The sequence below is a fragment of the Megascapheus bottae genome, chromosome 8, assembly GCF_031878675.1.
Source record: "Megascapheus bottae isolate mThoBot1 chromosome 8, mThoBot2.hap1, whole genome shotgun sequence".
In the NCBI taxonomy this organism is placed as follows: Eukaryota; Metazoa; Chordata; class Mammalia; order Rodentia; family Geomyidae; genus Megascapheus; species Megascapheus bottae.
Window position 1 is genome coordinate 44,589,277 of NC_143516.1, and position 25,034 is coordinate 44,614,310.

Below are 25,034 nucleotides of genomic sequence, written 5' to 3' on the forward strand. Positions count from 1 at the left end.
ATTTTATAGATATTTGCTTTGTTTCTCCTATCCATTCTGAAAAGGGTATCACAATAGCTGATCCCACTGCTGGGCTGTACATCACAAAATACTGAACATTTCTGCCTTCAACACCCTACACCAACAAAAAAATTGCTTTTGCACAGTGTGATTTTAGAAAAAGGGTAATTGACTGATACACATGGAATCAGTTTTAAGTATTTCACACCATTGCCTCATTTCCACTATTAAAAGATTAAAATTTATTGGGCTCTTTCAAAAGCAAAGCAGCTTGGGATTTATGCAGAAGTTCAGGAGCAGGCAACCAATCTGATTTAAACATTATGTATGTTTTCTATGGATATAAAATACCATACACTACAAAGTATAAAGACATGACTACTCCTATTCACCTGGTGTGGGGACTGTGTGGAATAAAACTTACTATTAAATGATAAGCTGTCTTCTTTTCCTGAAGTGGGGTTTTCTAAATTTTAAGCTGTGAATAATGAAGAGGGAAGGAACTAAACCCTATGTTGTCTGATTCTAACCATCTGCTACTCAAACTTTTATTTTAAGAAGAACAAATAGGGACAAACCAATGAGATTATCTTCCACAGCAAACATGCTTTAAATCTTTTCTTTTAATATGTCTTAAACTAGAAATAATAACAGATGAAAATAACTGGAAAATGTAGTTACTTGCTTAAATATGAAAACAAACTATTGAGATATTTTTAATAAAAATGTCATATCAGCTTGGATTTGGACCTAGTGTTTTTGAAATATAAGGTACTTAAAACTGTTAATATTCTTTTGTTTGTTTTTAACAAGACATTATACATAGAAAGAGAGAAGAGAGAGAGAGCACAAGAGAGGAGATATATATATATATATATATATATATATAATTTAGAGAGCCAGTTAACATGATGAAACTTTTACACTTCTAGTTCTTTAAAACACACACACACACACACACACACACACACACAATTTTGCATTCATTTGATAAAAGCTATATTTTAAACATTTTTTTCTTTGCATTATCTCTTGTGAATGTACCAAATTGTTTGAGTGATTCAATAATTACGTAGGCTCTACTTTCTGTGTCTGGTTTGATTAGTTCTTTTCATAGTAATGAAGTAAATGAGAATTGTAAATTAACCAAAATAGTAAAACTCTTACTATCTACCTTAAAAAACCACAAAGTTTCTGTTGCAACTTAATCTTGTTCCCTGGTATCAGGAGGCAACTATGAAAAGGTTAAGAAAATATCCTTGAGACTGGTATCTAGGGCCTCTGTGCATATTCTAAAATCTTGAGTGAGTTTCCTTCCCTGACTATGCCCAACTCTTCTCATTGACAAAACCAGATGAAGTGATTGTGTCTACCTACTAATGTGAGTGGAGACTAATTTGCTTGATGCATGCAAAGCAAACACTTTGAGCCAACTTTAGCATGTAATCAGGAGCAGCTCTAGTAGACCACCTACTGGAAAAATTGAAAAAGGTTCCCAAACCACAAAAGACTGACTTAGGCAGCTTTAAGAGTAGAAGTTAGCACGAGTACATTTTGGAGATACAATCCCATCCCTACCATTAAAAGGGGGACTTTAGGAGAGTTCACAGCTGAAAGCCTATGTGCTGACACATCTCACAATTGGCCACCAAGCCCTTCCTTGTGGAGAGCCGAGCAACAGGCCACAGTATCTACCATAAAGAATCAAAGTCTTGGTAGATAGAGAAATGTCACTTCAATAAATATCTAGAAATCTTCCAATTTAGACATAGAACGGGTAAGGAATAAGGAAGAAAGAACTTCTAAAAAATATTGTTCACTTAAAAAAATATGGTGAAACTCCAGCTTCTGTTGGGTTTGGGAACAACATGGCGGACTGCCTCACACAGCTCCAAGACGAGGTGAACTCGCTCGCAAATCAGTTTTGTAATGCTATTGGAGTGTTGTAACAGTGTGATCCACCTACCCCATTTAATAACATTCAATCAGCAAATAACAAGGACCAGCCCATTAACCCCACAGAAGAATATGCTCAGCTTTTTCCTGCACTGATTGCCCAGACAGCAAAAGACATGGATGTTTGGATAGATTCCTTACCCAGTGAAGAATCCGTAGCTACTTTACAGGCTGCTAGTTTGTATAAGCTGAGGAAGAGAATCATGAAGCTACTACCTGTCTGGAAGACATTATTTATCAAGGAAACTTGCTTGTGGAAAAGACCTTGAGTGCACTGGCTGACATGGCTCAGTCCCAGCTGAAGACAGGAAGTGGGGCCCCCACCCAGCCTTTCCCAACCACTAGCAACGTCACACCCTGGGCTGAGAAAAGGACCAGTCCATGCCATTAGAATTCTGCAGCAGATAGACAATAACCTCTCATATGTGATGCCTTTCAGCTATTTTTAATGCAATCTTCATTGTTGATAAACATGCTCATAAAATCCTGATGGCATCTGATTTAAGCTGGGAAAAAAATGTGGTGGATAAGTAGAAAAAAAATCCAAGTTGAAAAAATTACCTGAACCTACCAAGCTCATAAAATCTCACAAGATAGACATTCTTAAAATTAATTTACTTTATTGTTAATATAGAGGTGATATATCTAGAGAGGGATTATGATCAAGGTTTTGTTTTTGAGTGTTCTATCGACCTATGGATTATTGATAGGCTCCATTCTAATCATGGTTCCCAAATTAAAGGGTTTTTTTTGTTGTTGTTGTTGTTGTTGTTTTTTTTGTCAGTAGTGGGGCTTGGACTCTGGGCCTTCAGTTCAAGGCAACCGCCCTACCCATGCAGCCTCAGTGCCACTTTTTGTTTCCTGGTGGTTAATTGGATATAAGTCTCACATACGTTAGTGCCCTGGCTGGCTTTGAACCGCGATCCTCAGATTTCAGCCTCCTGAGTAGCTAGGATTATAGGTGTGAGCCACCGCCCCCAGCCTCCAAATTAAAGGTCTTTGACTCATAGATGCAGGCCTCCCAACCCAGTACTTGAGGTCAAATGTGATCTAGTAAGCTCCCTCCATCCATGGAATAGTGATCATCTCCCATAGGATAGACCTAGCGAAGAACTTACAGCTCTAACCCCCTCACACTTCAATAAAAATGTGTGGCAGGGTAAAAAATCATTGCCGTCCTCACCTTAGAGATGACCCACTTTCAGTCTATTGAAAGCCTGTTCTCTTCTGAATAAGTCCTATCCCTCTCAACTAGGAAAAAAGTTAAAACAGTTGCTTTGCTGAGTTGTGGGAATGAGTGTAAAATATTTAAAATATCAAAGTATTTCAGAATTCGGCAGAAGTATTATTGTTATTTTTACATTTTAAAAAGCTCCATTTCATTAAAAAGCTAACAGCCTAATAATACATGCAAACCAGCTAAGGAGAATTTACTTTAACAACTCACTACTTTATTGTTCCTGTAACTGCCTCTGCTTGTATGACGAATCTACAGTTGCCTTCACAAAAAAAAGAATAAGAGAGAGAGACACACACACACACACACACACAGAGAGAGAGAGAGAGAGAGAGAGAGAGAGAGAGAGAGAGAGAGACAGACAGACAGACAGACAGACAGAGAGAGCGACAGAGAGAGAGACAGAGAGACAGAGACAGAGACGGAGAGGGAGAGAGAGAAAGATGTCAGATACCCTGTATAATTTTTCTCCATCATTGTAGCCTGACTTCATTGGGAAGGAGAAAATATTAAATGCTAATGAGAAGCTAAACAATAATTTGAAGACTCCCCTCAATATAAATATGCAATGAGCAATGGCCCCTTGTTTCAAAGAATAGCACTTGAGGATAAAAAATGACAGTTCCTTCCATAATGAGGCAGTGGTTCAGGGAGAAAGGCTGCAGGGACTTAAGCCAAAGTACTCAGCTGCCAAATGATAGCAGAGACAACCATTCCAGATGCTGTCTGAGCACCACAGAGCATGAGAAAAATGGCTTCAGAATAAATGCCTTAGCATAAGGGCCAGTTAAGAGACAGAATGAACAGTATTCAGAGCTTGTGCTGACCCTCAATCCTTTCTCCTTTTAAAACGTTATTCATTGTGTATGCATATATTTAACTGTTTCATGCACCATCATATGAAATGGTATTGATTTTTTTAATAAAAAATATTATACCTGTGCTGTCTCTGGATGTATTTCCATCTTTATGTTCGTAAGTCCTGGTGTGCACCAAGCAGAGTGACTTCTCTGTTTGTGTCACCCTCCAATGTGCAGGCAATAACTTGAAGACCACAATGAGTTACCAGGGCATATCTTCTGCTTTGATTCACATTTGGCTTCCTTTCAGTCATCTGACATGCTCAAGGTGGAACTTCAGTTCCTGCTACCACTGCCTAACACCCATCCATTGTCAGTGTCTCATTCACATCTTTGCAAAGTGATGAACAGGCTTAGTTAGATTTTAAAGTGCCCACTGCAGCAAGTGTTACAGTATCCCCACTACCTAATTGTAACCAATGAGGCAAAGACTCCTCTAATCACTTCCGGGCCCATTTGAGGGATTGTTTTGTGGCTCATGGAATCTGGTCCCCACCAGCACCAACCCGTCAACAGCACATACTGATCCTTCGAACCAGAAGATAAGGAAATATGAGTCAAGACTATGGAGTTGTTGTCAGTAATATCCTGCAAAAGGAGTGAAATGGTCTATTTAAAGCTCATTTAAAACATTGGTTTGAGCAAAACACATTTGAGGATTCTAACTGCCATCCAGGAAACAGTATACAGACAACATGTAAAGTTCTTCCCAGTAGCTTAAGAAATGGGCTTAAGAAATGCCCATCTCACCATCACTACTTGTAACCTGCCCATAAAATGTGGGCAGGCCGGTTGCAGTGGCTCACACCTATAATCCCCGCTACTCAAGAGGCTGAGGTCTGTGAATCGCTGTTTGAAGCCAGCCCAGGCACTCAAGTCTGTGACTCTTATCTCCAATTAACCAGTAGAAAACTGGAAGTGGCACTGTGACTCAAGGGGTAGGGCAGCGGTAGGTAGCCTTAAGCTGAAGAGTTCAGGGACAGCACAAAGGCCCAGAGTTCAAGCCCCACCACAGAGAAAAATAAATAAAGAATAAAATTTGTGCGAAACAAAATCATAGAAACCAGAAGTGGGGAATCTTGTGTTTCAACAATGAAGTCTGCCACACCTTCTGTCTGAGAACATACTATATTGGAGACTGTGACTACCAGTTAGCCACTTTGAATATGTCATTGGACCAGCAGAATAAAAGGAGTATAACATTTGAGGAGACAACCAAAACTTTAACTACCATAACCTGCCACACAGCAGGGCAGGGAGGAGTGTGTCCAAGGCCTAAGGCATTCACCAGGTTTCCTTGCTAGTCACATGCCCTCTGACAACTGTCACTAGACAAGCAATATGAGTGTAACAGTATGAGTGTAACAAAGAACTCAAACCCATTCTTGAGACAAATCCTCCTGGCAAAAAGTCCTTGAGAAAGATGTTGGATATTAATTAATTACAGCTACATAAATAACATCAGAAGGGATGATCATTTGGCTTAAAGACAGTCACTTGTCAGCAACAGTACTTGGCTACCACAATGAAGAGATGTAATTGGTTGTATTTATACCTCTGTTCTTGGAGATACAACGAAGGCTCCTTGTCTTATGTGATTGGAGGTCCCACACTGAAATATCACAAATGGGTATGAATAGACAGGAATGGCACAAGAAGAGGATTGCACAGAACTTTTTTCATGTGCCTTCTTGGATTTGTACCACCTTGCCAGCCTTCTGCACTCTGAGCCGCTCAGAGAGCCTTGAAATTGCTTTTCCTTTCAGCACTCTCAGCTGTCTCTGCCACTCCCAGAGTAAGAGCTAGGCTGTGCCAGTTTCTATTACACCCACTGAGACAGGAACAGCCGCAGATCCAGACTGCAAGTCCGGATCCTGGCTTTTAACTCTTCCAGGCTCCAATGAAATATCACAGGCTGCAGGACATGCATTCTCTATGGGTTGTGTAAATGAGTCAGATGTGACAAGGTAGAAATATGAGACCAGGATACGAGAGAGAGAGACAGAGAGAGACAGAGAGACAGAGAGACAGAGACAGACAGACAGAGACAGTTTGAGAGACAGTTTGAGAGACAGTTTGAGAGACAGTTTGAGAAAGAGACGATTCCTTTCTCTACCTCTTTCTAGTAGACTGTTCCAAGTGTGGTGCTTTCTTCAGCTTATGTCATCCATATATGGAACACTGTTTACTTCCTATTGTCATATCAGCCTGATAATGACACCTAATGTTGGTGTTCCTCCTTTTCTGCCTCTCCTTTCTTTCTCTGCTACCCACAATTTGTAATTATATCTTCCAATTAGGCAAGGTAAAAATTTGCGTCCAGCTCTGTCTTCTCATGAATTCGGGCAGGACTAAATATTGTGAGTCAAGTGACTTTAAGAGAGGCACTTCAAAAATTGAAAACACATTCAATGTGCTTTTTTTCCAAGTTTATCCCAAAAGTTAGCTGGCTGCTACTCATGAATAATTGTCCTAATTTGTACTTAGAATAAAAATAAATTGTTTTGTTGGTTTAACTCTTTATCCCTTTAGAATGTTCAGATGTTCACTCTACTAAAACCTTTACTAAAGCATACTTCAAAGTCTTTGCCTTCCATTTATTTTAATTTATCAAACAAGTATCATTTCATAAACCTGTTTAAACTGGAAATATTTCCATGCTTTAGAAAATCTTTGATATCATTTAACTAATATAAAATGTGTTTTTATATATTTTTATAAAATATTTTTCTTTCCATAACTCAGTCTTAAAGTGGGGAGAGGGGTGTTGTTCTTACAATGACAGAGCCAGAAAGGATACATGTAAGAACAAGATGCTTCTAATTCTACCCAAAGTGAGCACATAAGACATATTTTTGGAGGATAAAATAGAGAAAGGAGTGACAATTTTGAAATACTATTCCATCACCTCGAGATTGCTGGATAGAAGAAAGGTCACACCATCAAAAGAAGAAAGTTAATCTATTAATGGAAAAAGCTGACAGAATTTTAGCTTATATATACATTCCTAATTTACAAGAAAAAAGGCTGTTTTGACTCAAAATGTCAGCTGAAGCTTTCACATATACTTACCAATTAAACAAAATGATGGTGATATATTGAAAATAATGTGATATTGAAAATAACGTGATAATGTGGTTCAGCTGAAGATTTCATATATACTTATCAATTAAACAAAATGGTGGTGATATATTGAAAATAATTACTGGAATATCCAAAGGATGCAGGGAGGCTAAATAGGTTCTGAAAGGGATGCTTGTAGAATTTCTGTTATCCCTTGAAGACGGGATGTTCAAGCAATAGGAGATTGTCATAGGTCATTACAACCAAGCAGAGAAAATGAAACATTTGCAATGGTACAGACTCTGAAAAGAAGGAAAATATAAGCTTCTCTGATTTTTAAAGTAAATTCTCAGTAGGGTTTTTAAGAGTTGTCTTCCCTAAGACACATCAGAAAGTCAAAGAATGCTTTCATTAAGCAGGTTCCAAGAAATCACAAAAGGAAACATGCAATTTAGAAGGTATCAGCTGAAATCTCAGCACAAAGGTGGTGATGTCTTAACAGCAACAAATCATTGACTGAAGACTGCGTGAACAGATGTCGACTGCTTCGGGGAAGTAGCTACACATCCATCTTGTTTTCCTTGGTGGGAAGCTGGGTGGATTATGGAATGCACACTTCTTCTCAGTTGATTCACAATGGCCTTTGCAAAGGCCATCAGTTCCCAAAGGATTTGAATCTCCTCCCAGTAAATTCAACCTTTATTGACATAACAAAAATTCTGAAATTTTATAGTGTGATCAGTGCAGTGAATAGTGGGGACTCCTTTGCCTCATTCTTTTACTTCCTTCCTTCCTCTCTCCCTCCCCCCAGCACCTCTTTCTCTCTTTGCAAGTCCTAGGGCTCAAGTGAACACAGAACCTGGGAACTGTTCTTAAGCCTTCTCAAGGCAAGCGTTCTACTACTTGAGCCACAGTACCATTTCTGGCTTTTTTGTGTGTATGTGGTACCAAGGAATAGAACCCAGAGCTTTGCTCATGCTAGGTGAGCACTCTACCACTAGACTTAACCCCCCCGGCCTTCCTTCTTCCTGTCTTCCTTTCTTTCTTCCCTCTCCCGCCTCTCTCTCTGTCTCTCTTTCTCTTTCTTTTTTTTCTTTTTTCCTTTTTTCTTTCTTTCTTTCTCCCTTCCTTTCTTTTTGTGCCTGTCTTTCTTCTACCAGTGTGTATTAGTTGTACAAAGGAAGTTTATTATTAAATTTTGATGTGTGTATATAATATATTTGATCTAATTACAGCTCAAATGTTACTTGAGTGTGCTATTTAATTCTATTTTTATTATATCATACTATTATTATTATTAAGTATTAATGTAATTGAATAATTATAAATTAATAATTGTTGACTCTAATTATTATTTTTATAGGTCTAGATTTTACCCATGAGAAACAATAAGTGATATTTGACCCTCTCACTCTAACATATTTTTCTTTACATGGTGATGCTTTAATCAAATAAATGTACATGAGCAAAAAATCTTCTTTAAAAAAATCAGGTACACTGATTAATATATTTGGCAAGAAGTGTTTATAAATCATTTAAAAGTTATGCTTTTAGTAAAATGCATTTCACTTTGTTTAAAATGTATTTGGGAGAACAATAAGAAAAAAGCAAAATCAGTCGTCTACTTTCTTATGAAGAAAACAATTTTATTTTTAGGAGCTAATAATTAGGAGGAAAGTGAAAACAGAAAGAAAAGCTAAGTAGGGTAGTTGTCTTGGCTAGAATAAAAATAACTATAGTCTGTTATAGATTGGAAATGCACCTATTGCTGATTGGAAGCCTGGCATGCTAGGGACACAGGAGAGGGAAGCAAAGGGAATGATTACCATATTTTTCTATTTTTGTCTGCAATAGGAACAATAAAAGCTATTAGAAACCAGCTTCATAGACAGTGAACTCTAGAACAAGGCTTGTGTCTTTTTTGTATTTTATCATCAGTTTGTTACACAGTGTATGTATATATAGAAGGATGTTTACTGAATGAATAAATGATTGTGCAGCTCTATTCTAGGCATTTGTCCGTGTAAGTATGATTAGAACCAAAATATGGTTAGCATATAGATGTTTTCTGTCACTGATCTCTACATCAAACCATACAATCTAATAGGCCTGTGTTCTATCTACTGTCTCTAACATTCCAGCTCTATGAGATTCCCAACAAAATGCTTCTCATGAAAAGAACTGAAAGATTTTGTTCTTTCTACATTTGAACCATTATGTAAGCCTACGATTCTTTCTTGAAACATGGAATTGTCTTTTGAAGTGGCGCTATAAACAAACTGCAACCATTCCATTGGGCACCAGTCCATTCACTCCATACTTATCTTCCCTGTTTTCTATGTGTGCTGAGCTCAGTATGATCTTACATCAGAGACACATTTATGAAGAATCACATTTACTTTATTTACTTGCTCAGCTCACAAATTCATTGCACCCATTGGATAGTGGAATAGCTTGGGAATGTATTCTAGACACACTTTATGTTTATAATTAAGAAAAGCATTGGCTTGAATTCCAATTTGTAAGATAAATCTTTCCCATCCACCACAGAATGTATTCAGTGCTATTTGTTTGGTAAAGTTTTATGTCCCCAAACACCAATTCAGAATGGAACACAGAGTAAGCCATTACTTAAAGCACAGTCATACTTTAAATTGACTGTTTAAGTGACCTTGTGGATTTTTGTTTTCTCTAGGTGACATACACATTATGTTTATTGTTGAACACATTATCCTGGGATTTACCAGGTTATCCATCCCAAAATGAGGTTCATATTATTGGACACTAACCATGATCACTCACTCCTTAAACAAAATGGACCTATGTGTCCATACATTCATACAGGAGCATCTACAACTACAGTTCTTCACAGTGGACTCCCAGACTGGCTGATATTCTTGTTTGGCACATAATTCTGTCATCCTAAGTAATGACCTTGTCCATTTCCCCACTGTCCATTCTGTCTCTCCATTTCTACAAGGCAATTTCATAAACAAAGCTATTTTTCTTTTCTATCCATCTCTACAATGCCTGGAACTAAGGGAACACTCTCACCTGTTTTTGATCTGACCTGCAGAAAAAGTCTACAATATATTTGTCTACTCTACACATGTCATATTTGTATATACTTAGGTATATAGTACATTGTTACATGTAGTATTATTATTCACCTACATAATTTCTTGGTATGATAAATTAGCAGCCAAATAGTATCTAAGACAAATATTTCCAACTCTCTACCATTTTGAGTTATAGCACCACTTCCAGTTTTCTTGTGGTTAATTGGAAATAAGAGTCTTAAGGATTTTCTTGCCCAGATTGCTTTGATCTTAGCTCTCTCAGTAGCTAGATTACAGGTGTGAGCCACCAGCACCTGGCTCAATATTTTTTTTCTTCTTTTTTGTGGGTCACAGGGCTTGAATTCAGCTTGGGCACTTTCCCTGAGCTTTTCAGCTCAAGGCTACTGCCCGACTCTTGAGCCTGGGCCTTTTCCCTGAGCTCTTCAGCTCAAGATTACTACCCTACCCTTGCTTAATATTTTTAAAGAAGTGCCATACATGCAAAAAATAGATGTAACCATATGACAATGCCTATTCTCACTTGCTGTTGTAGACCAGCAGACTTCAACCCAAGCAATGCCCTCACAGCACAACTATACAGGTAACACTCAACTTCTTTTTTGCCAGTCCTGCACTGTCCTTGGGCTTTCTCAAGGTTAGAGCTCTACCACTTGAGCCACAGCACCACTTTTGGCTTTTTCTATGTATGTGGTACTAGGTATCAAACCTGGGTCTTCCTGTATGCTAGGCAAACACTCTACCACTAGGCCAGCTCCCTGCCCATCTTCCAACTTTATCAGCTCCAACTCTCTCCAGAATTCTATTTTGGTTCACTTTGACCAGTCCAGTCTCCTTGATCTACTGATCCCATTTGTCCTGTCATAGACAGAATACATCACCAAAATCAATGGCCAAACTCTGCAAGGTTTGTTATGGTATCAGTGAAGGTCTATGCTAATATGGGTAATTGTTTATTAGTTATGATCTCAATCATACTAATCAGGAATGAAACTTTTCTAGAAATCTGCCCATCCTATCTACATAAGAATACTATAGTGTCTAGCTTCAGAATCTTTTTGTATTGTACTTAACCTATTATGCTAATCTCTAAGCATTCTTTAAAAGCTCTTATTGGGTATAGTCTTTCCTCTTATTGCTATTAGACCTTCTATGAAGCCTGACTCTTGTCTGTTAACCATATTTCAAATTAAGTACCTCAACAAAACAGATATAACATTCCTCCAAGATGTACTTGATGAATTCTATACTGAGTATTTTGCACTCAGTAAAATATTTTTTGACCTCTAGGATCAATTTTTTTGGAAGAAAGCCTGTGATTTGATTCAACAAGAGCTATTTCTATATGTGCCACTTTTAGATTTGTACTCCACTAAGTAATCAAATGTGATCTCAAGCTACAAGACTTCTTTTAAGATTTAATCCTAACAACACAGGCCACAAAATGTCTCTCATGGAAAAAATAATAAACCATCTCCATTAAGACAGAGGAAAATAAAACAGAAAAGAAAACTCCATTGATATGAGTGACTAAAAAAAAAACACCTAATAGCTAGAGAATAAAATGTCCCAGTCTCAGAAGTAATTATTATAAAAGTAATGGTGAATGAAATTGATTTTAAAACTCTGTCTTCAGATTGAAGTCCATTACCAATTCCAAATCTGGAAAAATAAAAATATAACTTTTTCCCACGAGCTATACATGGCACCTATTATAAATTTGCTAAATACACTGGTTACCACCCATATCATCCCCTTCCCCAAAGTCTGTGAAGCTTTTAAAGGCAGAGACCTTATCTGAGCCGGTTTTGCTCCTGGCACTCAGTTAACTGGAGATGAAGGTAGTACTTACTGATCACACCAACAAAACCTCTCCATTACTTGCTTTTGGTAGCAGCTGGTAATCATTTCCTAGACACATTATTACAGCCTTTCTCAAACAGACAAAACATTGTTGTTGTTAAAATACCCTAATAAAAGAACACAAACCTACCTCCCAGTTTTCCATGTTCTTATGCGCGTTTAAATTATTTTGATGAATGTGTATTACAGCAACTTGTTTAAAAAATAACATTGAAATTTGCTGCTGGGGATATAGCTCAGTGGTGCAGCACACACTTAGTATTATGAAGTCCTAAGTTTCACAAATCCCCAGAACAACTACCTCAACAAATTTCTAAAGGCACAGAGTTTTGTCAAATTGTCTGTCTAAAGCTACTCTACCAGGCTAAATATGAAGCCTAAGATGAACCCATGGACTCTCTTCTGCCTCCAATGCTCATGTCTCTTTACTCCTATATATCCAAGCCAGGAGAAGAGTCCCTAAGACAGAGAACCTACAATCAAACTAGAATAAAGCTGGAATTCCTTTAAGAAATGAAAACACAAGAAGAGCGAGGATGAAATCAGGAAAGCAACTCCTTTTGTAATAGCTTCAAAAATAAAAAAAAACCACTTAGGAACTAACTTAACCAAGGAAGTAAAGGACCTTTATAATGAAAACTTTAAAAACCCCAAAAAGGAAATTAAAACAGAACTAAGGAAGTAGAAAAACCTCCCATGCTCCTGGATTGGGAAGATTAACATCGTGAAAATGGCAATCGTGCCAAAGGCTATCCACAGATTCAATGCAATACCCAACAATATCCCAAATAGGACTACATTAAATTGCAGAGCTTCAGTATGGCAAACATAACTAGCAAGTTAATTAGAAAGCCCAGAGTGGGGGAAGATCTTCACAGCCATACAACAGACAAGAGCCTCATATCTAAAATATACCTACAGCTCAAAAAATTGAATTGCTCAAAAACAAATTTGCAAAGGAACAACCATCCCATTAAAAGACAGGCCAAAGACTTAAAAGAGGGACTTCTCTGAAAAGGAAGTAAGAATGGCCAATAGCCATATGAAGAAATACTCAACATCTCTGGCCATAAAAGAAATGCAAATCAAAACATTTAGGATCCTCCTAGCAGAGAATCATAATAACTCAAAACCTACATACATATGTCCATATAGGATGAGGCTAAGTGAAATGAACTACAGGATAAGGAAATATGAGTTTTATCTTTGTGATTGTTCTTAATGTACTATGTGAAGTTATTTCTTTTTTCTTTGTTTCCCCTTATGATTTATCTCATGTTGCTACTGTATCTGACTTTGAAATCTGGTATATTGTATATACATTAATCTGTTTACTTGAAATAGAGAAGGGAAGAGGAAAAACAAGATGATTTGGAGGGGTAGGAGGAGGAAAAGTGGGAGAAAAACATGAGACGGCTATAGAAACAAGAGCCATATAATGTGTGACTGTTGTTCTTAGTGTACTGTTATTTCATCTCTTTTGTTGTCCCGTGGTTATCTCATAGTATTACAGTATCTTACCTTGATATCTGATATATTGTATATATGTTTATCTGATTATTTGAAATAGGATAGGGAAGGGGGAAAACCAAGATGAGGGGAGGGGTTGGGGAAAGGAAATGGGGACAAAAACATGAGAAGGGGTAGCAAAGATTATTAAGTAATGCACCTTCTACCTGGCAAATATAATGTAACCCTTCTATTAATTATAATAAAATATATTTTAAAAAGAAAAACATGAGAAGGGGTATCAATGTTCAAGCAGTAATGTACCCATTATTTGATGAATGTATCTGTAATCCCTCTAAATATTACCTGGACAATAAAATATAATTTTTTAAAAAAGAAAACATCATCTGTCTCTCTGCATATGTGCTTCTGCAGGTGTGTAATCTCTGTCTTGCCTCATGGAATAATCAAAGAATGTAGCCTATGTTAGAATTGTGGCAAACAACAAAGATAACTTCTAATTTTTTGTCTTTTTATGCATTTTATATGTTCATAGGCTTTGGGGAGAAGGAAAAAGAAACAACGGGCAATGAGGAATATAGGCCAAAACTTCACTGTGCTTTTGAGAAACATATGTTCTCATTTCCAGTTTATTACAAAGAAAAAAAAAAGGTAACTTGCCAGATTTGGTTTGGTAATGCCTTCCTGTATTCCCAGATCCTCAGGAAGCAGAGATTAGGAGGATGTAGTTTGAGGCTTATCCAGCCAAAATGTGGGAGACATTATCTCAACAAGTACACTGGGGATGGTACTTGTTTGTAAGACCAGGTACACAAGAAGCACAAATAGAAAGTGAATGGTCTAAAACTAGCCTGCAACAAAGTAAGAAACCCTACCCTAAAAATAAATAAAGCAAAGAAATGGTCTCCAGATTCTTGAGAGGATTTCAGTTTGAGTTGAGAACAGGCACATGGTGAGTGCAAGTCCACCTCTGCCAATACAAATCTGGTTCTGAAAGAGTCCACCTGTTATCCCAGCTACATGTGAAGTGTAAGTAGGAGGATTGCAATCCAGGTTAGCCTGGATGTGAATGTCACACAGAATGTGCGTTCCTGTTCAAAAATCAATGGAAGGTAAAAGGGGTAGGGCATTGCTGAAGGTAGAAGGCCTGCCTGGAAACCTGAGACCTAAATTCAAATCTCAGTAACACAAAAAATAGGACTGAGCTGTACAATTAATGTACTACACTGTGCTTCCAACTAAGAAGACATAAAGCAATCCATTAAGAAAGGACCAGAACTTAGTATGTGAAGGTTCTAATCTTGATTAGAACCCATTACTGATATAAAATTATAGCTTCCTCTCTGTGGATAAAATGATCCCATTTGGATCTATATTGTGTTGATTTTTAGTGCTACATAACAAGTTTTGGCAAATAGCATAAACTGCATAACTTTATTATTCCAGCTTCTATGGGTCAAAAGTTGGTGAGAACATATCTGATCCTTTGCTCAGAGTTTAATAAGGCTGAAATCCCAGTATCAGCTAAGCTGTATTTTCATCTGGAGTGGTGGTGAGTCTACTTTCAAGTTCCCACTGTTAGAATTCATCCCCTTATAGCTTTGAGAGAGGATTCTATTTTCTTCTTGGAGATGGGAATTAAAGCAGGGGCTTTATTACATATTAAGTGCATGAGCATGATGCAGCATTGGGCTATCCTCTTTAAGACAGGGATGACAGGAAAGCACACACATAGTATAATATAGTTAGGGGGTAACACCGTAACTTCTTTGTCATATTCTGTTTATAAGAAGCAAACCGGAATCCCACTGGCATACTAGAAAAGGTCATAGACATGGAAACTGGCTTTCAGGTCGATCTACCAGATGTATGAACAACAAGACTTACATCATTATACGGTGAGTCAGGTTGTTTAATTTCACAATCAAACTAAAATTTAAAGTTAATACTAACTGCTATATAGTTAATCACAGCAGGAGAGACAGAAAATGTTAATTGAACAAATAGAGTATATAATTTTCACTCATAACAACTAAAACTAACACATAGCTTTAGATAGGGAAGAAAGTGAAAGTTTTTTTTTTCTGGTAACACTGATTGAGATAGATTCTTTAGTTTTCATGACAATGACAGGAAAAATAGATAAAGGGAAACCCAGATGATTGGTTATATGGCATAAACATCAGTGGGATCTATTAACTTTCCTCTGAACTCTCCTGCTATAATGATTTTCTTTTTCCTATGGTATTCATTTCTGTATTACTTTTACCCTTGTACCAAAAAAGCCCCCATGACATTGTAAAATTCATTTGACTTATAATTTGAGATGAAGGGTGGGGTTGGGTAGATGGAGACAATTATGAAAAGGGTGACAATGTTAAGATGCCTGTATTCCTGAATTAAACTGAATTGAATTGCTTTGTACAACTACATAGAGATAAAAAATGTTTAAAAGCTTCACTTGAATTATCTATCAGATAAAAATATTTTATTATTATAAGTATAAAAGCTAGATGGAAACAAAAATTATACTTTGATTTTTAAAGCTTTGGAAACTAACAAAAATTAAATTATTTAAATTCTAGATCAACCCTACTAATACTAGAGGAATCCATGAATGAAACCATATTTTCTTGAGTGTAAGACCATTTCCCATTCCTCTATATCACAATGCCCAAATATTTTTATCAAAAGTCAGAAAAGCTGGCTTTTTTTTAGTTCTAGCTTGGGATCTATCAACAGTGTTCTTTCGAGAAGTCATTAATTAAATTTCTCTTATAAATTCATGATCCAATAAAATTCTGTGGTTTTTCAACTCTTTTTAAACAGCAAAGTTTAGATTTCAAATGAAATTTTTGAGTTTTGGAATTTAACGAAAGCTCACGATGAAAGGCAAAAAAATCAAACTGAGTTTCACTGGGGGAAGAGGGCAATGTGACCACTTTATGTTCTTTTCAAACCTAACCAATTCTCTTTGAGATGACAGGGCTCTTTAAGGTGCGTGTAGCCCATTATCTAGATTTTGATTTAGGGACCCTGGGACAGGACAGAGAGTCTGAATTTCTAACAAAGCCCCACATTGTTTCTCTGCTCAGTATCATTGAGTAAGTCACTTGATGATCTCAACTTCTTTCCTAATGCTTAGATGGAATTTTACTTTCTTTTCACCGTTTAACCTCTCTCTCTCTCTGTCTCTCTCTCTCTGTCTCTCTCTCTGTCTCTCTCTCTGTCTCTCTCTCTCTCTGTCTCTCTGTCTCTCTCTCTCTCTCTCTCTGTCTCTCTCTCTCTCTCTCTCACTCACTCTCTCTCTCTCTCCCTCTCTCTTTTATGTGCCCCCCCTTGACTGAGACCAATAACAAAGAGTATTGCTGGCAGCTGGTTTACTAGTTCAGTTGCTGACATAAACAGTTCAAACATGAGCTGGCAGCACGAGTACAGCAACGTAGAACATGGTCTCTGGGTGGGATGTACTGGACTCAAGTCTCAATTTTCCCTCTTCCCGGCTGGGTGAGTTTGGCAATTAACTTCAGCACTCTAAGCACCAGATTTCTCATCTGTAAAATGGGGATAATGAAAGAAAGTTGCCGTGTAGGTCTCTGAGAGGATTGTAAGTGATATTGTGCTGGAAGGCACTCAGCCAGTGTATCAAATGTACACAACATTCAATGAACATCAGTAAAGGAGCATGGAGGATATTTTATAAAATGATGGCACAACCTGAATTCTAATATAAAATTCCCTGTGTCTAGATGATTCAATCTACTGGCTGCCAAAGATACAGTGTGTGGAACAAGAGTATCGAGAGAATGAAGCAGAAGAAAGTAATTGCATTGTTTTTACCAGAACCTCTCTGGTGATTTGCAGCCTAACAGGAAGTCGGTATCTTCATATCATTACAGCTACCCAATGTATTTGTAAAAACAGGTTATAAATAAATATAAAGCCAGATCAGATCATTTCTAAGTTCTAATTAAATCTTTCTTGAAACATTAATTGCATCATTTCAGCTTTTCTGCCACTTTTTAAATCAGATAAAATTGTATTGCTATAAGAAAAAAATGCATATTTACAAATGTCTTCAAAACCAAGCATTCACATATTCTTCCTCATATCAAATAAATTCTCTCTAATTTAATTTTTCACATCTCATCAGTACATGTACTACAATATTGCAACACTACAGAAATGTAGCTTTTGAACAGATATTAGAAACATTATCAAGACTACAGTGGTACTTTCTGGACTCTGGCTCTTCTTGGTGACATAGTACATAATTTATTGTGTGGGCTAGCCCAGGATTTCAGTGCTTTGGAGCTTTAGGCCTGATATTCTGTTGAACAAAATTAACGTATCACATTTTTATAGTAAACTGCAATAACCCTTGCACGGGTACTTTCTGAAAGCTTAGTTGTGAATACCCAGTCAATTTAAAAAAAAATTGGAAACATAATCTGTTACTAACTGTGTAACAGCAAAACAAAACAAAAATCCCTCAAATCTAAAACTTTATTGACTGACTACTGACTAAAGTCTGCACATACTTTCAAAAGCACTGATTAATTTATTAGAAGCATTATTTGTAACAGAATAGCAACACTAGAGGCAAGAAAGAAATTTGTGAGCCTTACTGACTTTCCCAGGCAATACCCAAAGAAAAAAGGTAGGAGATGGAGCTCACTCATATATGCCAGAAGGGTTTTGATTTCTCATATGGAAGAAGTAGTATACTGTTACTTATAACTTTCAGATTAAGGCATGGGACTTGGATTCCCACAACTTTAAAGAGCTTCATAATCATGGGTAAGCTATTTGATTTCTCTGCATTTTTCATTATATAAAGGAATTACCATCACAATCACAATTAAATACTTGTATTAAATGTAATTAAATACATGTAAATTCATACATTTTTCTATCTTTGTTCTGTTCTTGTTGATGTGTACTTACCTTTCACAAGTCTACAGTAACAAAATTTAAACAGGTAAATTTCATTTGAGAAGGATAAGTACATGAGAGACAGTGAGATAGAGATAGATTACATGTGAGAGAATATGTATGTTCAATATAGTGAATTTCCTTCTTTCTATAACTATAACAAGCTTACATTTTAGTATGAGGTGAGTTGTATAATTACATTGTTTCCTCCTGAAAGAGAAAGTGTGTAGCATTGGAATGCTGCTACACAGCAGGCTAAGAACTCACATATGTTGGTGTAAGAGGTGCCATGACCATTAGAATTGTTCCTTCTCTATAGAACTACTCTTATGTAATATTTCTTCTTACTCACTTCCCGAAATCACCGTGTCTTATTTGTGGTAGGCACTCAGTAAACACTTGCAGAACAAAATTGCATTTGAGCCAACTTAAAATCAGAGCAAAAGAAAAGGGGGGGGGTAGTTTCACCTTCTGAGACCCTTCCTCCCACTTTGCTAAACTTCTGTTTCTTACATCCATGCCCACGGTCCATCATTCCAATGAAGTCTGCACTTTCTCTAGTTCTCAGCCTGGAAACCCCTGCAGCTCAGCCACCTGCTTCCGGATAAAGTTAACCGGCATGTACCTCCCACACCAGATGGCTCCTTTCTCCTGTCTTTGCTTGGCAGGAATTTATAAACATATTTCCGCATGTCCAGTCTGGGACGCATCCAAGGGTTGAAGCTCTGTGTGGGCAGCAGAGGAGAAGCCCATGCAGCATAACTGAATGTGGGCGGTCTGAGTCCCTACACCCTTCTGCATTTTTGTTTTGTGTGCACTGTAATTTCTCTTCCTGGACAAATAGCTTTGTTTAGCAACTTTGTTTTCCTCAAATGTCTGAATTGCTTCATAGATTTTCTTAAGACTCCTACCAGGCCATGCCGGAGAACCGAAAAAAAGAATCCCTTTGTTTCTAGGTTTTATACTTTAACTCCCAATTATTTTTTAATATGGCTACCATTCCCAGCCCCACTTTAGTAATGAGATTAAGAACGAACTGCTTACTAATTAAAGATAATAATTTTTAATATTTTCCTTTCCAGAAAAAAGAGTGAACTTCTTCCTTCACGAAGGAACAGTTGCAGGTTTAGTTTGGGAGAGTGAGGAGTGTGTGGAGGATGTAGACCTGGTAATCAAATGGAAAGATCACTTGTGCAGGCTCTCAGAGCCATCTTTACTACCCACATTGCAAAGGCCTATTTCCTTTCACTCAGCTTTGATTCAAATGCCTCAAAAATGAATAGAATTCTTCATCAAAAGAGCAAAAGCATCATAGATTTGAGTTGTAATATGTATATTTTCCTCTTGGCTTATCTGTTATGAAGGAAGTAACAAAATCTCACTTTCTACCAATTTTGATCCTCTAATCACAAATCTTCAAATTACTGTACAACAGGAGGATAGCCAGTGGAGATGGCATAGTTGTAAAACTAAGTAAAAATAAAAGCAAAAATGTATTCCTAGTCTTTTATAATAATCAATATCCTACCCTGAAAAAATCATAATGGCTTAGGCTAGTTGATTAAATTGGGTAAGTGCATCATCTCATGAAAAAGTCCAAGGTTAGTAAATCCTTAATTTCTTTTTATAAACATACCATGATGTTCATGATACTGCAGAGTCCAATTTAATAGTGACAATTATATTTTCTACAATTTTACATTCAGAATAAACTAGTCATTTTTCCACAGTTTTGTAGCAACTTTTAAATTTAAACTTTAATACATATTGTCAACTGGCCCCATCTGCCCAACAAAGTTTGGTGTTGTTCAGTTGATTAGGAGTTACTTATTCTAAAAGTCAAGTTGATTTAGATGGCCTGTGGATGTTTCTTGATATTACTGGGGCCACTGAATATAAATTCTGTAAATATGAATGTATTGATTTGCATATTATTCAACCTCACAAGAGTATTCTCCACCCACTTGGAAAAGGAAATGAGAAAAATCAAGAAAGATGATACCCTTGAATAATTTCCACACCTACATATATTTTTCTCTCTTTGAAATAACAACCAGGGAAAAAGCTCTAAGATCAATCAGCTTCACAGCTGGTAACAGGGAAGAAATCTTGCCCATACATCATTTTCTTAAGTATGCTCCTCTAATTCAAAGTCATCTTTCCATTAAGGATTGTCTATGTATGAAGTACCCTGTGTCTACACAGGGGACTGAAACCAACACACTGTGACAATTACTGATATTTGTGGCTTCTTCACTATTGTCTGCCTATTGTTCTTGTCTGTCTCCATTATTTCTCACAGGATCATCATACACAATGGTGATCCTGGGAATCAATTGTTTTTTGCTTGCTTCCCCGAAATTTGGAAACTGCAATGCTTTTTATTTCCTAATGATAGTTTCTATAAATTCTCTCAAGAAATAAGTAAGGGAACAAATCAGAGAAAGAAAGAGAGAGGAAAAGGTTGGCAGGAAGCAGAAGAGAAGGGAAGGAAAAAGGAAGAAAGAGGAAGGAGAAGAGGGATGGACAGAGGAAAAAAAAGGGGTTGGAAAGGCAAGGAAAAGGAAGCCAAAGCAAGGGAAGGCAAGGGAAAGAAAGAGAAGCCAAAGGAAAGGAAGCTCTTCTAAGTAGAAAATGCAATGGCTGCCTGTCTATGATCCTTTGGGGGAAAAAGTTTTCCTTCCTGTCTCACAAATGACCATGTGTACCCATTTACTAATGCCAGAACCAGACATAATATGAGTCAAATTAACATACTGTGTTTTGTTAAAATATAATTGTAAACCCTAGGACCTTAAGTAGGTGATTTATGAGACTCATTCTCAAAAATAGATGCTTGATAAACATAATGGGATAAGAACAAGGATTAATATTTTTAAGGAAAGAAAACATACAGAATAAATTTTTCTTTGATACAGACAGGGAAACTGTCACTGCCTACCTTGAGGTCAGTATTAAGTCTTTAGTTAACAAGAAATAAAATCATACATTATTGTGATGCATTCACATTATTTTCCTTCTCTCAAAGAGCAATGGTCAAAACAATAGACATTGGCATTTGAGTACCTGTTTTTGAAGCCTGTCTATTTCATCTACACTCTAGGAAAATTTCAAAACATCATGTGACAACATCCACTCTCAATGTCTTCATCTAAAAACTGAATATAGAAGCAGTGTACCATTAAGTGAAGATGATGACATGAGGCACACAATCTTCTTTATTTAGTACCTTCCAAATACAAATCCTCCAAGAGTAGTTCTATTGTACTATCACATGAGAATACCACACATAAAAAAATTCTCTGTAATAAAATGAAATATTAAAACATTATTCTTGCCAGGCATAGTGGTACATGCTTATACTCTCAGTTACTTAGATTTCAACTTTGAGACCAGCACAGACAATGGTAGAAATACCTTATCTCAAAAACAAAACACAAAGGGATGAAGAATGGCTCAAGTAATACAATGCCCTGAGTTTAACTCCTAGTATTGTAACAATTATGTATTTTTCCATCTCACATTAATATTCCTGATAACAAAGTTCAGTGATAAATCTATGTTTTCCTAGTCTAGAAACCTCATCAGCATCTTCATCATCATTTACTGAGCAAGTTCTGAGGGCAAAATATTATGCTATGTTGTACCTTTAATATACAGTGCCCTAAAAGACAAACTAGTTTTTTTTGAAATAAGAACATTACTGTAGTTTCTATTGGTGCTAAGTAAACAAAATGTTATTTTTCATGTAGTATTTTAACTTCTAGGAGTCTTGCCAAGGAGAAAATCATTCCTATGTACAGTGCTTTTCAGAGCTGCATTCATTACTGTATAAACAGTGAGAAAGCCCAGGTCCTAGCAATACAAAAATAAGCAAATAAAAGGCTTACCCTTTTGATGAAATCCCACTTGGCAATTTAAAGTATATAGTGAGGAAATATTTAGTTCTATTAGAAGTCATTCAAGATATACAAGTAACTAGAGTGCCTTATACAATTATTTCACTACTAATACCATTATTTCATTTGGATAAATATTAGTACAAAGTACTAGCATAGAGTCTACTAAATCAAAATACACTTCATAGATAGACAGACAGACAGATAGATAGGTAGATAGATAGATTTTATTGTTAATGTAAAGGTGATGCACAGAGGGGTTACATTTACATAAGTCAGTTAATAAGTACATTTCTTTTTGAGCATGAAAATCTATACAAGAAAAACTACTGATTTTTAATCTTGATACATAAGGCCATATAGTATGAAGCTAATTGAAAGAACCTCCAGGATATCGAAACAAAAGCCATATAACGAATGATTGTTGTCCTTAATGTACTATGTTGTCTCTCATCTCCTTTGCTGTCCCTTGGTTATCTCATATTGTTATAGTATCTCACTTTGTTATCTGATATATTGAATTTATTTGTATTTGTATTTGTATTTGGTTATTTGAAATTTGTCAAGGAAAAGGATAAAAGGTGAAAGTATTGCAAATATCTTTGATTTCTGTAATCCATTAAAGGAAAGAAGAGAGGAAAGGAAGAAAGAAGGGAGAGGAGGAGAAGAAGAAGAAGAAGAAGAAGAAGAAGAAGAAGAAGAAGAAGGAGGAGGAGGAGGAGGAGGAGGAGGAGGAGGAGGAGGAGGAGGAGGAGGAGGAGGAGGAGGAGGAGGAGGAGGGGAGGAGAGAATGGGTTTACTCATTTACTGACCATGTCAACAAATAAACATTTCCAAGAAGCTCATCAAATATGAAACTTAACAGATAAGCATAGGCTTAGAAGTTGAGGGTGGAAACAGAACCTGGACAACTCTCAACAAGAGAAAAGAGACTCACAACTCTCAGTGCATGGTCAGAAATGAATAGGAAGTAGCAGTTAAAGAGCTGAAGAGTCACTGGGTTTAAAAATCTTTTACTAAGCTGGATGCTGGTGGCTCATGCCTATAATCCTACCTACTCAGAGGCTGACATCTAAGGATCAAGGTTTGTGGCCAGGCCAGATAGGAAAGGTCTGAAAGACTCTTGTCTCCAATAAACTACTTAGATAAAGCTAGAAGTAGCATTGTGGTTCAAGTGGTGGAGAGTTAACACTGAGAAAAAGAATCTCAGAGACAACTTCCAGGCCCAGAGTTCAAGCCTTATCCTTGGCATCAAGAGAAAAATGTCTTTAAAAGCAAAAAACAATGGGTAATGTAAGCCTCCTCAGGGCATCTAGATGTCTCCATCATGTTGGTCAACATGTTCTATATGAGATTCTCTATGCACAATTTCTAATTTTTTTTTACCTGTTCTGGGCTTGGACTTTCTCAAGACTAGCACTCTACCCCTTAAGGCTCAGCACCACTTCTGGCTTTTTTCTATGTATGTACCGAGGAATGAAACCCGGGTCTTTGTGCATGCTAGGCAAGCACTCTACACTAGGCCAAACTCCTGGCCCTTATGCCCAATTTCTTTTGGAGTTTGGTACTAGGACCAATGTTTGCTTCCCTGGAGAAGCAAGCTGTAAGCAAGGATATACAGAAGAATTTGGAAAGATTGTGGGCGTAGAGTCAATGTATGCAACTTACATTACAACCTTCTGCAATGCATTACCTGCGTGATCTGACTGTGCACTCACTTTAGCACAGGTGTCTTCAATTGAGAATTAGAAGTTATAGTGTAACTATTTCATGGACTTTAATGATAACTAAATGAGATGCTGCACACACACATGTATTTATAAATCAGAAATTACACATTAATATTAGCTGTTTTTGCTATTGTTATTGGATTATAAATTTTATTTCATGCATAGCCATTTAAGCCTATTTCTATAGCGCTTTAGACCAACTTAACTAAATACAATCTTCAGTTACAGTGATTTATCTTTCATAAATAGACTATTGGCTTATTTCACTGTTGCAAGATTATACTTTTCCATTTATACATTGCAGTACATTTAACATTTATCATAAAAAGGACTCAAGATCCTCAGAAGGAAATGACTATCTCTATTCCATTTCTTTTTCTAGCTACCACCCCTTCTCATCTCCTCAGGCTTGAACTTCTCCTACCAGTTCCCTCTGCTCAGTGCTAACTTGCCTTCAAACCACCCTGCTCAGCTTTTGCTCTATTATGGCCCAATTATGTCTCATTCTGAGATCATTGACCACTTCCAAGTAACTAAACCCAATGGGTATGTTCAATGCTCTGTGTAAATGTCTCTTTGATCCTAGACCACTAATATGTATCACTATTGAATGTTTGAAACATTCTCTTTTATTCCCCCCCACACACCCTATTTATTTAGTTATTCTTCAAATGCTTCTCGGTTCTTCCTTCCTTATCTCCTTTTAAGATTCATTCTTCCTTCATTGTCTTCAAGAGTTAGAAGTATTTCCTCCTCCCTTCACACCTTCTGAACTACACATTTATATATTTGCCTGGTGGTTTTTTTCTTTCCAATTGATTTCCAACTATCTCTAGCTCCTTATCTGTGTATCCAGCTCCCTGTCAGATTTTTGCACTTAGATGTCTCAGGGGCAACCAACTTAAGTGCAGTCCTCTATGACAAAATCATGGTTTCTCTGTTTG

The 25,034-nt window shown here is 36.9% G+C and overlaps 1 pseudogene; it reads left to right on the plus strand.

Moving 5' to 3' along the window:
- The first annotated feature begins 1,868 nt into the window (after positions 1-1,868).
- Positions 1,869-2,347, plus strand: LOC150059879 (mediator of RNA polymerase II transcription subunit 21-like; annotated as a pseudogene).
- Positions 2,348-25,034: the final 22,687 nt, after the last annotated feature.